The following is a 13,121-nucleotide window of genomic DNA, read 5'->3' as shown; positions in this document are numbered from 1 at the left end:
GGAGACCCCCAACTCCCCTCTCCCCCAGGGGCCCAAAGCCAGGCAGGCTGGTACGGGGGCTGGCCAGGCCAGGGGCCAAGCCCAGTGCGTCCTGACTCCAGCCGCAGCCCACGTGTAGCCTGCCCCTCTGAGCCTCGGTTTTCACACCCTCAATATGGGGTATAAAACACCTATTCCCACCACAGAGGCTCAGACCAGAGAAGCATGGGGGAGAAAGGCTGCACACACGGGGATGACTGTCGTTGTTTTTATTCTAGTTTCTGGAAGTCAGGGTGCACGTGGAGAAGACAGGAGCTGGCATGAACTGAGCCGTGTGCCGAACTCGGCAGGCGCTTTACTGCAGTAAGTCATCCTCAGAGTGACGCTTCCTGAAAATGCTCTGAGTTAATCCCCCAGCACCCCGCAGGAACCCGGGGCACTTTCTGGGCTCTTTCTCTCTTCACTTGTGTGTCATCAGCCTGACTGTCTATTTAAGGAGGTCGAATTCACATGGCAGGAACTCTTCCTGTTTATAGTCCTGTGGCATCCAGCACGTCCCCAATGTTCACCACCACCACCGCTACCAAGATCCAAGGCATCATCACCACCCCAGAAAGTACCCCCTCCCCCTCGGCAGTCACCCCCCGAACCCCCTGGCAGCCAAGACTCTGCTTTCTGCGCCTGTGGGCTTGCTGGTTCTGGACATTTCGTACAGACGGAATCAAACAACACATGCCCTTTTGTGTCTGGCTTTTTTCATTTAGTATAACCTGCTCGAGGTTCGTCCTCGTTGTATCAGGAACTTTCTTTCTCGTGGTTAAATAATATTCCATCGTTTGGTGAGATCACATGCTATTTATCTGCTTGGCACTGACGGACGTTGGGCTTGCTTCTAGCTTTTGGCTCCTGGGAATAACCCTGCTCTGGACACACACGCGCAGGTTCAGTCTGAGTCCTCACTTTCTGTTCTCCGGGGCAGGTGCCCAGGAGCGGAACTGCTGCGTCACTGGGCCGTTTGTCTTGCTCTGTGAAGAACCTTCTGACTGCTTCCCACAGAAGCTGCGTCCACTGCTTGGCTTTAAGCACCCAAGGAAGGGACAGCAAGCTGAAAAGAGGGGAGCTGGTTTTCACAGGCCCACGGCAACAGCTGGTTTTAAGATGGAGTCTGACTTCCAAACAGCAGACCAGAGGGCAAGAGGCGGGAGTGGGGAGGCCACGAGGGGCTCCCCGAAGCCACTGCCCAGGCCCTGGTCTCCTAGCACGATGAGCTCGCTCCTCCTGCCCAGTGCCTGCCAGCCCCTTTCTGGACAGAAGCGAGCCAGTGTTTTTCCAGGGCAGCTGGGCACCCACAGACAGCTGGGAAAGTCCCCATGTGGCCTGAGCCCACAGCACGTGCTGCACCCAGGACGCTCCGGTGACACTCAATCCCTATGGCCCGCCCGCCCCACCCGCTAATCTGGGCAGGACCCCCCTGGGTCTCCCACGGGCACAATGGGCAGAAATGCCCGGGGCTGGCTTGGAGGAAGAGCATCTGGGCAGGCGGGGCTGGCAGCGGGCTGGAATCTGGGGAATTCAGCCCAAAGTAACCGTAGACGCTCAGAAAACCAAGCCGGGGAAACGAGATGGATGGGAACTCTGCCGGGCACCGGCCTCCAGGCCTCGGGTTGGAGCCTGGACACGGAAAGCATTCCCCGTCCTCGGATTCTTCCAGCAGGTTCTGGGCCGCCAAGGGTGAGAACCCCCGCGCCTAGGGGCAGGGCCTCAGGCAAACAAGGTCTAACAGGACGGACCTGGGGGCAGAAAGAGGCTGCGCAGCTCTGGTCCCCTCCTCCGGACTGGCCACCCCAGCGCCCCCTCCTCCATCCCTCACCCCCCCACCCTCCAGTCATGCCCCTCAGAGCCCACAGCTCCCCAGGCTTCTTGCCCAGAGCCAGAGGCCTCCTAGGACCCACCCCCTAAAGACCCTGCTGCCACTTCTGCTCGTGCTGGTCCCTCTGCCTGGAAGGCTGGTCTCCCTCCCTTTTTTCTGTCCTGCAAATTTTTCTTCCCTCCCAGGCCCCAGGGCAAGCCCACCTGGGCTCAAACCCCTCGGCCCATTCAGTTCAGTTCAGTTCAGTTCAGTTCAGTTGCTCAGTCATGTCCGACTCTTTGAGGCCCCATGGACTGCAGCACACCAGGCCTCCCTGCCCATCACCCACTCCCCGAGTTTACTCAAACTCATGACCATCGCGTTGGAGATGCCGTCCAGCCATCTCAGCCTCTGTCATCCCCTTCTCCTGCCCTCCAGCATCAGGGTCTTTTCCAATGAGTCGGTTCTTCGCATCAGGTGGTCAAAGTATTGGAGCTTCAGCTTCAGCATCAGGTGGGCCCGTTACCAAGGACAAGCATGGGGGACACTGGTCTCGTGGACACAGACACCCCTCGGCCGGTCTCACAGTCGTTATTTCCACCCCTGGCCTCTCTCCACCCAAGACCGCAAATGTGCCCAGGGCAGTACAGATGTGAGCTGACCTCGGGGCTGCCCCTGTGTAGCCCACCACGAGTGTGCAGTGGGTGAAAGAATGAACAAATGAGGAGATACTCAGGGATTGGGACTTCCCTGGTGGTTCAGTGGTTGAGAATCCGCCTGCCAAAGCAGGGGACACCGGTTCGATCCCTTGTCTGGGAATATCTCACATCCCACAGGGCAGCTAAGCCTGTGAGACACAACCAGGGAAGCCGCCAAAATGAGAAGCCCAACCAGAGAGTCGCCTCTGCTCGCTGTAACTAGAGAAAGCCCGCACACAGCAACGAAGCCCAGGGCAGCCAAAAATAATAAAATAACAACAATAAAAATACTCAAGGATTGTGTCTAAAAGACCGCCTGCAACTCAGTAACAAGAAGGCAGCGTGATTTGAAAATGGACGAAGGACTCAGACATTTCTCCGAAGAAAGACAAATGGCCCCCCAGCCCATGGAAAGATTCTAAACATCGCTCACCACTAGGGAGATACAAACCAGAATCACAGTGAAGAGACACCTCCTGCCCAGCAGGACGGCTGCGATCAGACAACAGAAAATAGCAGGCGTAGGCAAGGACGTGGGGAAACTGGGACCCACTGCATCACTGGTGGGGCTGCAAAGTGGGGCAGTGGTTGGGATGGTCCTCGAAAAGTTAAAATATAGAACGACCACAACGCACAGCAGTTCCACCCCGAGGGGTGCATCCAAAAGAACGAAGCCAGGTGTTCAAACAAAAACCCGTTCACAAATGCTCGCAGCAGCACCAGTTACAACAGCTGAAAGGAGGAAGCAGCCGAAAGGCCCATCAGCAGATGAATGGACAAACAGGACATGGTCTCTCCAGACAATGGAATATTATTTGGCCATAAAAAGGAATGGGGTTCAGATACACACTCCATGGATGAACCTCCAAAACATTACGCTCGGTGAAAGAGGCCAGACACAAAAGGTCACGTGTTATAGGATCCCTTTGATAAGAAACGTTGAGCAAAGGCAAACCCGTGGAGACGGAAACGGCTGTGGGACGGGCAGCGGGGAGTCCCCGCTTTGTAGCTGCGGGATTTCCACGCAGGGTGACGGAGGCGTTACGCGCTCGACAGAGGTGATGGCCACACAGCACTGTGAATGCTCCAGGCGCCGTGGAACTGTATACTTTAACCATGGAAGTGGACATTTTAGGTTAAAGGCAATTTTAAACAATGCTACCTGTACATGGGACTTGCACACCCTGGCCATGGGTGAGATGTGTGGAAGGGGCCGAGAGGGGCCTTGCCCGGCTGACTCCCTGCCTGTGGCCGCTTGTCTGCCTCCCCTGGGGCGGTGGTGCTGATGGCGGATGGGGATGGGGGCCCCAGCCATCCCCCAGATGCCAGCGTGTGCCTTAGAGGTGAGACAGGGCTTCCCAGGTGTCTCAGTGATGAAGAACCCACCTCCCAATGCGGGAGACCCAGGTTCGATCCCTGGGTCGGGAAGATCCCCTGGAGGAGGAACCCTCTCCAGTATTCCTGCCTGGAGAATCCCATGGACAGAGGAGCCTGGCGGGCCACAGTCCATGGGGTCACAGAGAGTCAGACACGACTGAGCAACAACAAGGGCTTCTGAGAAGAGAGCTGCATTGCACCCCAGAAGCATAAGTAATCAGATATGGCTGATAATTCAGAAACGATTTCAGAACTGTGTCCTTTAGAACGCGGGGATTATTTTCCCCCTAAAGATATTCAATACTCCCATTCTGAGCACCCTCCATGGACCACACAGGCCTCTGCAGAGTCTCAACCCTCTCTTGGCAGGATGAGTCTTGTCACCCCCACATGACAGGTGTGCAGACTGGAGTTCAGAGAGGCTGGGGGGCCTGCCCAAGGCCACCCCACCAGGCCTCTGCTTCCAGAGCTCAGCACAGCGTGGCTCAGAGCACTGCACGTGTGCGTGCTCCGTCGCTCAGTCGTGGCCGAGTCTTTGAGACCCCGTAGACGGTAGCCCACTAAGCTCCTCTGACTATGGAATTTTCCAGGCAAGAATACTGGAGTGGGTTGCCATTTCCTGCTCCAGGGGATCTTCCCCACCCCAAGGACTGAACCTGGGTCTCCCACATTGCAGACAGATGCTTTGCCGCTTGAACCACTGGGAAGGCCCATGCACAGAGCAGAGCCGGAGCCGGAGCAGGAGCACAATGCAGACGACGGCCGCTGCACCCACCCTCCATTCTCCCAACACAGCCTCCATCCGTCCCGCATTTAAAGTCCCCCAGGGGGACTTCCCCGGCGGCCCAGCGGTTAGGACTCCACACTTCCACTGCAGGGGCCTCGGGCTCAATTCCTGGTCAGGGCACCAAGATCCCGCACGGCACACGGTGTGGCCACACGTAAACAAGATCCCGCACGGCATACGGTGTGGCCACACGTAAACAAGCAGGTAAATGAAATGAGCCCTCCAGGTCACTTGTCTGTTCATCGAGGTTTCTGGGCAGCTCCCATGGCTGGCCTTCAAGGTCTGGCAACCAGTCCATCCCCCTGCCGCCACTGACCTCCTTGAGCAGGCCTGGCCTCCCACACCCCAGGACTGTTCCTTCCGCCTGGAAGAGGGGGGGCTGCAGATGTGAGAGACCAGGGAGTTAGGAAACCAAACCATCCGCGTGGGAAAGGGGAAGAGATACATGATCGCAAAATAGCTGGTGCCTTGCAGGAGACAGGCGGGCGGACGCAGGCGGCATGCTGGGGTAACTGGCAGTTTGGGGGGGGCTGCTGGATAGGCTAAGGGGACTCTTAGCAAGTGAGATGCCCCACCAGGGGCAGGGTGGTTCTCACCCTCCGGGAGGCTGCCTGCCCAGGTGCCCCGGGAGAGGCTGGCAGGGCAGCTGTGGGGCCCCGAGCACAGAGAAGCAGGGCGGGGCGCTTGTGTTTCAGTCACTGACTTTTTCCATGGAAAATTTTGCTCCGGGCTCATCCCCTCCGCTATCCGGGGGCCTTGGGACACAGGCAAATACCAGAGGGAGTGGGCAAGGCTGAAAATCCAGAACTTTGCTCACCCCAGCCGGCGCAAGTCCCACGGGTTGGTGGGGGGAGTTTGGAGGAGGGAGGTTCAGGCCCTGCAGACAGGAAGCCCTCGCCTCTTCACAGGGGACTGTGGACAGGGCTATCCGGTCTCAGAAGCAGAGGGTGCTGAGACCAGCATTGGCACAGGAGACGGCTGCCCCTGAACAACTAGAAGATCTTTTACCTGCCAGAGCAGTCCAAGTGGGTGGGACCACCTGTAGGATGAGGGGCTCCAGTGGGGGTGGGGGAAGGCGTGCTGCCAGGCGGCTGATGAGCAGAGAAATGGCCAGGGGCGGGGCTTTTGCAGTGCCCTTAGCCAGGCTGCTGCCTGGCCATGCTGTGGGGAGGGGCTAGGAACTCGAGTGCCGGTGCTGGCCAGCTTGGCTGGAGCCCTGGCTCTGCCTTTTCCCGGCTGTGAGACCTCAGGCAAGTTTCTTAACCTCGCTGGTCCTCAGTTTCCACATCTGTAAAGGGGGAATAATAATTGCACTGGTACATCACAGAACTGCCTGGAGGGGTGCATGAGTCGAAGAACACGGCGCTTTGTAGCTGGCCTGTGGGGAGAGGTCATCAGGGTTAGCCATTAGTAACCAATCCTCACAGTCTGAGACTGCATCCGTCACTGACCCTTTTCAGTGAGCCGCCAGGGTCCAGCCTCTTTGTGCGGACCAGGGAGAGACCAGCTGCGTCTCTCAGAGGACCAAAGCTTAAACCAGCAGTTCTGCAGCCAATGGGTGCCACATCGGCCTCTGCACCCACCCACCAAGGGCTTCATTCCTGGACCAGCTCTCCCCTCTGACCCAGGAATTCCACTCTGGGGTCTATACACCCAAGAAAACCAAGCACTTATGTCTGCCAAAGGACATGCGTGCAGGTCTCCAGCTCAAACTGAGAACAACCACCCGCTATCACCAGGAGGGTGACAAGCAGATTATGGCAAATTCACCCCACGGGACGAGACCATTCGCACGGGTGACTCTCTCAGACGCCACGCTGCATGAAAAACGGCACAACACTAATGCCGCTACACAGAGAGGCTCCAGGCCGGGTAAGGCTCCGCATCAAGCCAGAAGCTGGGAGGGAGCTACCCTTGCGGGGAGGTGCTGACTGGGAGGGAGGGGTGCACAGGGGAGCCTCCTGGGGCTGGGCCGCTCTCTGTCCTGAGCTGGGCAGTGCTCACACGGGTGCCCGTGTATACACACGTGCAGCACGGTGTCCATCTGAGATCTCTGTGTTTTGGGTAAGTTATACCTCAATAAAAAACGTAAGCTGTTGCAGTACAGCAAGTCCCCCACATACAAACCTTCACGTTGTGAACTTTCAAAGATGTAAACGTACCTGCCAGCCCCTGGGTGCCGCCTGTTGTGCCGTACTACTGTACTTTTCAAGGTACTGTGAAAGCGTCAGTCGCTCAGTCACGTCTGACCCTTGGTGACCCCATAGCCTGTAGCCCACCAGGCTCCTCTGTACTATAAAACTGTCTTTCTTTATTTTTTGTGTTTGTTTTTTATGTTCATATGGTTTATGTGAAAAGTATCATAAACCTATTACGGTACAGTACTATATATCCGATTGTGATAGCTGGATACCTGGGCCAACTTTGTGGACTTACGAACGCACTCTCAGAACAAAACTCCTTCATGTATAGGGGTCTTACTGTGCAAGACTTTACTGGGGTGGCAGAACAAGGCAAGAATGAAAAATCCAAGTTTTCTTACAAAAACTAAAATTAAAGAAACACCTTTAGGAAATAAAATGTGAATATTAGAGGACATCCCTGGTGGTCCAGTGGTTAAGAATCTGCCTTGCAATGCAGGGGGCACAGGTTCGATCCCTGGTCAGGGAACTAAGATCCCACGTGCTGCGGAGCAACCAGGCACTTGGGCCACAGCTAAAGGGTCTGTTTCACAATGAAAGAGCCGCATGGCACAAGTACGACCACAACACGGCCAAATAACGTATCTTTTAGAAATGTGGACCTTAAAGATGATTCCTTTGTGCTTGAGGGCGGCTCACCCCTCCTGCAGCACAGGCTTGTGGGGGCAGCTGTGAGCTGGCCCCTCTGCAGGCGAAGCTGGGGTGGGCCACAACACGGCCCAAATCCAGGCTCAGAGGCTCCGGGACCAAAGGGCACCCCCAGCCTGGCTCTGCTTAGGGCCCTCCCCTGCCTGCCCACCACCCTCTGCCTCTGCCTAGACTCTGTCCACTGATGTGGCCAGCCTGTGCCCACGGGGTCCTGGTCCTCTGGGAACCCTGAGTAGGGAGGCAGGCTCCGCTAGCAGCTCCCGGGGCAATAAGGAAGGTGGACCTGAGAGCCGTGGGGGTGGAGGGGGCCCTGCGTGGCAGCGGGGGACTAGACTAGGCAGGCCTGTTGCTCTTGGCCTGTGTCTGGCCAGCACTCAGGGCCAGAGGCAGAGCTGCCCACCTGCTAGCTGTCCTCTGCCCAGAGGAGCCGGGCTGGCCCTGACTGGCAGCCTCCTCCCAGCACTGCCCCACTAAGACCCCTGTCGAGGCCAAGCCCCTCTCCTGCCATGGCCCAGCCTTGGGGCTCTTCGAGCGTCCTTGCGAAACAACCTCAGGGATGCTGAGGACCCAAGAGGGGTCGACTGGGGGGAACCAGAGTCTCCCCAGTGCTCAGGACTAGAACCATCCTGTCCTTCCCCGTCCCTGTGTAGGACGCCCCTGCTGTGTTCAGGAGCCAACACCCTCCAAACCCGCCCCAGCGGCTAGTAGTCTAGCCTAAATCTTTCATGCTGTTGGACTCAAGGTGGCAAGAGCGCCTGCTGTGTGCTGGACTTGGCTCAGAGTCCCCTGAGTAGTGGGGAGGCGAATGTTATGACAATTATAGTAATAGCTGTTGTTGTTATTCCTCAGAATAAGCATGAAAAGTCCCGAAGGTCCAACCACCTGCCCAGGAACTCAGGGAGGGAGGGAAGGAGCCTGGTCCCAGGTGGTCAGTACCTCATCGCCTCATCCTTGACCCTCAAAGACAGTTAAAGGGTCACCTGTCCACCTGGAGAACCATCCTCCCCCATCGGTCCCCAGGGGCCGCATTGGGGGGCTTCCCTGGGGGGCTGCTGAAGGAGGCCCCCCAAACTCGTGCCAGGTTGGGAGCAGGGCCCGAGTCCCAGGCCCTCCCCACGCTGGCAGCCCTCCGTCGCCCCCGCTGACTCACTCCCCACAGTGCGCTCTGCCCCGCCCGCCAGGCCCCATCCAGCCTCAGTGGTCCTCATGGATGCCGGATGGACCTGCGAGTGAGCAGGACACGTGGGAACATCCGCTGGGGCCTCCCAGGGACAGGGACCCCACCCCCCGCCCAGAGAGCAGGACGCTGCCACCGACACACCCTCGGCCGGGCGGGGGCCCCAGGCACACCCCATCTTCTCTTTGACTCTTCCAGGTCCATAGAAAGCAGCCTGTGACAGTGAAGGGCAAGAAGTCTGGCGTGCTGCCGTCCACAGGGTCGCAGAGTCAGACACGACTGACTTAGCGACTGAACAAGAACCTTGCCACTTCACACACTGTTGCGGGAATGCCTGCCTCCATGTGAGGTCTAGCGCTGTGAGCCCCGGAGGTGGGCAGGCTGCTGTGATTATGGGGGAGGCCACCCCAGAGCACCCTCCCCTGGGCCCTGATCTGCGGGCACCCCTGTCTTCCTGCTGAGAAAGCCAGACAGAGACGGTGTCCCTGCCAGCCCGGCCCACGTGACGGAACAGCCTCTCAGGCCCAGAGGAAGCCTCAAGCCATCTGATCCGTCCACGGGGCCTTAAGGCGACGGCCACGCATGCGGCCGCTGGGCCAGGCACCTCTACCTCAGCGTGCTGCTCCACCTGCAAATTCCCTGACGACCGACCCCGCAAACCACAGCCCGGGACAAAGATGCCTCCGCAGAGGGCAAACGCCCGCTGTGGCAGGGACCCCCGGCTCCCCCCTCACAGGACAGAGTCCCCGCCCTGATGCGGCCCACCTCCCCATCCCAGGGCTGGGGGTTAAGCCTGCCCTGATCCCACCAAAGGGTCCTGGGAACGCCCCCGAGCCCAGGACTGGGGCAGCACCCCATGGAGGGCTGGCAGCCAAGGACTTTCCGGAACCCAGACCTCATGACTTAGCCCAGCTGGGCCTCCACACCCCAGACCCCTCCCAGAGCCACCGGAGCCAGGAGCTGGGAGTTACGGGGACGGGGGGAGGGGGGGGGGGACGACCTCTGACCCCTGTCGTCCCCCTGGAGAGGAAGCATGTACCTGTCTTGGGGAGGTGAGCAGTGAAGAAAGGGTTTTCCCGCAGGACACCAGCCAGCCGGCCCCCTCTTCCCTCTGGGGATGCCCACCCCAGCTCCGGCCTGCCCCTCTGCCCCGCCCTAGCACCGGCTGGGCGTGGCTTCAAGCCCCCCCACCCCCCCCCCGCGCTGGGCTGTTCCTCATTGGCCCTGGGTGCTGTCAATCACGAGGCTGCCACATCCCTTATCCCTTGGGTCACTAGCTCTGTGCTCTGCCTCTGGGTCTTCACCCTCAGGTCCTTCTCCCAGACCTACTGACCTCCCCACCTCAGAGACCCTCCTCCGAGAGGCCTTCCCACCCCGCCGGTCCCCCAAGAGAGCCAGACTCTAAGCCTGACCCCTCAGGCTTTTCCTGAGGCCCTGTGGGGCAGAGTCTATCCACCACTGCCAGCTGGGAGGGGTCCCCAACATTGCCTAGCACCCAGCCAGACCTTGGACATGACCCCCCTCCCCACTCCAGCCCTGCCCCCAGCTCCCTGGAGGCAGGGACAGGCTGGCTGAGCTGAACCAGATCCCGCCTCCCTCCAGGCCCCCAACCCTGGCCTAGCCCCGGGGGGCCCAGCGGCCCAGAGCTCCTCCAGCCCACGTTCCTGGCCTGGGGCGCTTTGTAGTTCTTCCTTCTCGGGCATCCTCCGGCAAAATATTTGAAGAATGTTCTAATTATCTGCGATCAGCCAGGGAGGCGAGCCTGGGTCCACTTGTCCAGGAAGTAACTGGGCAAATACCTGGGAGGGAGGCACCTGGCCCCCACGCCCACCCACGGCTGCATCCCCGCCAGCCTCTTCCTCGGGTGGCCAGGGGCTGGCCCAGAACTTCCCAGCCACAGATGAGCCGGAAGAGGTTCTCAGTTCTGGAGCCCAGCAGGGCCCCGAGGGGCAGAGTTGGGGTAAGGAACTCATGGTGGCCTCAGTGCTCCTGCTAGTCAAACACGGACAAGAATGTCTTCCAGGTCAGGGACCACTCTGCAGAGCCCCTGGGCCCCCATCACAGCCCCAGGGCTCGGCAGCAGCAGGGTCTCCACAGCCTTCCTCGGTCGGAGGGATCAGGAGGGAACGGAATAGCAGGCTAGGAGGCTGGTGCAGCCAGAGCAAAGGCCCAGGGGCACACAGGCCACCTGCCCCGCTCTTGAATCGGCCTTGAATCTGCTCGTCTCCTTCCCCGGCTGGGGTTCTAGGCTAGCTTGAGGGGAGGCATGTGACCTGGGGACGTCCCCGGACTTCGGGAAGGCCACTCCGAGGCTACTCTTCTGAGACTCAGTTTTCTCATCTGATAGTAAAGCACAGTCAGCCCTCTGCTGGCAAACGGCTTCTTCCTCTACTGGGTCAGGAAGTGCTTTAACCCCCCCCCGGGATAATCGGGGGGTGGGGGGATGTGCAGAGGGCTGGCTTTACTGAAGTCTGCCAGGCCATCTGAGGCATCCCCTTGCCTGCCCACTCAAAGGGCCTGCACCAGAAGGGAGGAGGGGGCCACAGGACAAAAAAGACCATCCTTCCCGAGCAGCCTCCTCCCTGGGTCCCACACCATCTGCAGCAGGTCTTTTCAGGGTATGCCCTGCCAGCCCCCTTTCCAGAGCGGGAGACTGCGGGGAGCTCCGTGGTGGGGGGCACGGAGGAGGGGTCCCTGATGGCCCCCCGACCACGCCCAGGCCTCAGTGTCCCATCTGCGCAGTGGGGCTGGGCGACCATCTAGGTACTGCACCTGGATCCTAGAGCCTTCTCCAGGTCGGGATCCTGTGTTCGGGTTTGGCTCAGCCCCTGACTCTCGCTGGCCCCTGGGAGCCTCAGTTTATCCATCCGTCCCCTGTGGGGAACGGCCCCCGCTCGCAGGCGGGGTCTCCTGTGGGCTGGCTCCTCGTGCCGGTCCCGGGCTGCAGTCTTTCCAGGCCACTGCCCCGCTCAGCTCGCTGCCCGCGGTGTTCCGGGGAAGAGAGCTCGGCGTCCGCCCGCTCCCTCGCGCCCCCGCGGGTGGCGGCCACCCCCCTCCGCCCTCCCCGCATAACTGGCATTCCTGGATTGGCATCCGGGGACCCCACCCTGGAGAGAAACCGGGTGGCCTGAGAGAGTGCAGGCAGCGGGTAGGGGGTCCTGGGCAGGGGCTGCAGCCACCAGAGGCAGACAGGCACAGCCTCACTCTCCCAGGCCCTCCCTGGCCTGGGGAGCTGGAGGATCCATCCAGCTCCCACATCAGCCAAATCTGTGAAGTCCGAACCTCACCCGGTCACTCAGGACATTGACCTCCGACCTCAGAAACATGCCGACCTCTGCTGGGCATGTAGGCCTTTCACAACACTCCCAGGGTTCTGGCCACATTGTGCCACAGTTCCCCCTCCCGGCCACCCTGTCTCCTCCAGCAGCCAGGCAAGATTCAAGGCCCAGTTTAATGCCCTCTCCTCCAAGAAGCCCACCTGGGTCTCTCCTCCATTCTCCCTTCCTCTGCCCAACATGGGTGCATCAACACCAGGCTCCTGAGGAGGCCTTAGGGGCTGCAATTCAGCAGCTCCTGTCTGCCCAGGGCAAGGCCACGCTTCCTGCACCCTCTGCTGTGCCCAGACCTTCCCTGGCCTGAGCCCTGACCTTTCTCCTCACTCCTTGAGGTGCAGGTGGGGATGTTGATACCCAGAGGTGCCCGGGCACCTGAAGGCCCACGGCGAGCTGAGGCCCGAGCAGGCATGAGGCCCCTAGCCCGGGGCTCGGCCTCGGCCCTGATGACCCAGACCTGTTGGATGCGGGGGCGCCTGCAGGCCTGGGTGACCAAGATGCAGTCTGAAACCTCAGGACAGACGGATGGACGGACAAGTGGGCGGGACAGGTGGGAGGAAGCTGGCAGGCCCCGTAGGCCTGTGGCCAGGCTGGGAGTCTGGGCGCCTAGTGGCTTGGCCAGCGCCGCGGCCTTCCTAACCACCCTGGACACAGTCTGAGCAGCAGGTCTGGGGGGCACACTCCCGTCAGATGGTGGACAACCAACCTGGGCAGACAGCGAGGTCCAGTCCCCACCCCGGGCACCAAGCCTCAGGCCGGCTTCCCTCTTCCAGGAGCAGGTGCGGGTGGGGGCCTGCCTTGGCCACTCAGCATCTCCAAGTGACGGTGACTCAGCGAGCCCCACCCACCCAGGCTCTTCTGTGTTCCACGGTCCGCCCTCTGCTCTCCCCAGAGCTGGGCAGCCCCTCTGGCCCGTCGCCCCTGCACAGCGCCCTCGCCATCCCCGTCTCTTTAAAGCAGCCCTCTGTTCTGGACTGCTCCCTCCAAGGAGTCCAGGGCCACCGGGGCCTCCCCAGCCAAGGACCTCCCAGGAGCAGCCCGTCCACCACCTGCGCCAACCCCCGGCAGCCTGG

The 13,121-nt window shown here is 60.2% G+C and overlaps 1 protein-coding gene across 1 annotated transcript in view; it reads right to left on the bottom strand.

The window, feature by feature from the left end:
- WNT7B (Wnt family member 7B) overlaps positions 1-13,121 on the bottom strand; it is a 53,934-nt gene that overhangs the window by 27,283 nt on the left and 13,530 nt on the right. The window lies entirely within an intron of this gene.

Source organism: Oryx dammah, unplaced genomic scaffold (assembly GCF_014754425.2).
Source record: "Oryx dammah isolate SB20612 unplaced genomic scaffold, SCBI_Odam_1.1 HiC_scaffold_29, whole genome shotgun sequence".
In the NCBI taxonomy this organism is placed as follows: domain Eukaryota; kingdom Metazoa; phylum Chordata; class Mammalia; order Artiodactyla; family Bovidae; genus Oryx; species Oryx dammah.
The sequence above is the reverse complement of the archived record's forward strand: the minus strand, read 5'-3'. Positions and strand labels throughout refer to the sequence as shown.